The sequence below is a fragment of the Polyodon spathula genome, unplaced genomic scaffold (assembly GCF_017654505.1).
Source record: "Polyodon spathula isolate WHYD16114869_AA unplaced genomic scaffold, ASM1765450v1 scaffolds_1135, whole genome shotgun sequence".
NCBI lineage: Eukaryota > Metazoa > Chordata > Actinopteri > Acipenseriformes > Polyodontidae > Polyodon > Polyodon spathula.
This window is the reverse complement of record NW_024472620.1, coordinates 1-1,113: the sequence shown is the minus strand read 5'-3', so window position 1 is coordinate 1,113 and position 1,113 is coordinate 1. Positions and strand designations below refer to the sequence as shown.

Here is a 1,113-nt window from a genome sequence, read left to right as displayed (position 1 = left end):
TTCAATCCTTTCCTCTCTCCCTCATGCAGGCCTGTGATGGAAAGGCCTGCTCGGCGATTACAAAGAGGCCTGCTGCAACGTCTTCACTGGAGCCAGAGAGTGTCCTGGGAAGGCTGTCCTGTACCTGTCTCTTCTGTGCTGGGCCGGAGCCTGCTGCCACTGGAACCCGAGTGAAGCCTCCAACACACTGATGTTGCTGTGGCCTTGGATATACAGCAGGGACTCTGACAGGCATGTGCAGGGGCTCACCAAGCTGAGGAACCAGAGCCTGGGCTTGCTGTCGCTGGTGTATGAGGCTCCCTTCCCCCTGACAGCAGCCTGTACAAGGCTCCCTTCCACCCTGACTGCCAATCGCTGCGCCCGCGCTGGCTGCACTTCCCCAGCAGGGTGCTGGACCTGGGCTTCTGCCGCCACTGGTGGGTCCTGGAGAGGAAGATGAGGGACTTCAACATCAACGAGCAGGGGTTCAGAAACCTGCCCCCCCACCTGAGGACCATTTCCTCCAAGCAGCTGTGCTCCCAGGAGAACAAGAGGCTGTACGAGGAGAAGTACAGGTCTGTGTCACTGAGTGAGGAGGAGATCTCCTGTGCTGAGAGTGAGGAGAGTGCTATCCCTTCTCCCTCCACCAGGGAGCAGTAACCCTGACATGCAAGCTGCACCTCCCTTAGTGTGAGAGGACTGAAGGAAGCAGAGACCTCCTTTCTCCATAAGGGACCGGTAGTTCTGTTTTCAGACAATGGGGGTGGCAGATGGGACAATTTTAAACTTGGAAGGTAAAACTCAAAAGAAACTGTTTAAACCAAGGCACTCATTGAAAACTGTGTGCTTGGCTTAGTTTCTTAAATGTATCTCTGCACTCTGATTTCAGTGTTTGTTTGTTTTGTTGAAGTTTCAATAGAAATTTAAACTTTAAAAATGCAGTCCTGGAAATAAGGAAAGAATAACGTATCGTCAAGTTAGGTAAGGGACTAAAATGACACTCGAGAATTATTCTCAAACGGTTTCAAACAAATGACATGTTCTCGCCTTGTAGTAAAACCTGGAATGGATGAAACAGTTGCGTATGAGTTTTATTTCCATCCGTGAAATGCATTATGTTCAATCTGATTTTGT

The 1,113-nt window shown here is 50.2% G+C and overlaps 1 pseudogene; it reads left to right on the top strand.

The window, feature by feature from the left end:
• The first annotated feature begins 44 nt into the window (after window positions 1–44).
• Window positions 45–639, top strand: LOC121309292 (annotated as a pseudogene).
• The last annotated feature ends 474 nt before the right edge of the window (window positions 640–1,113 follow it).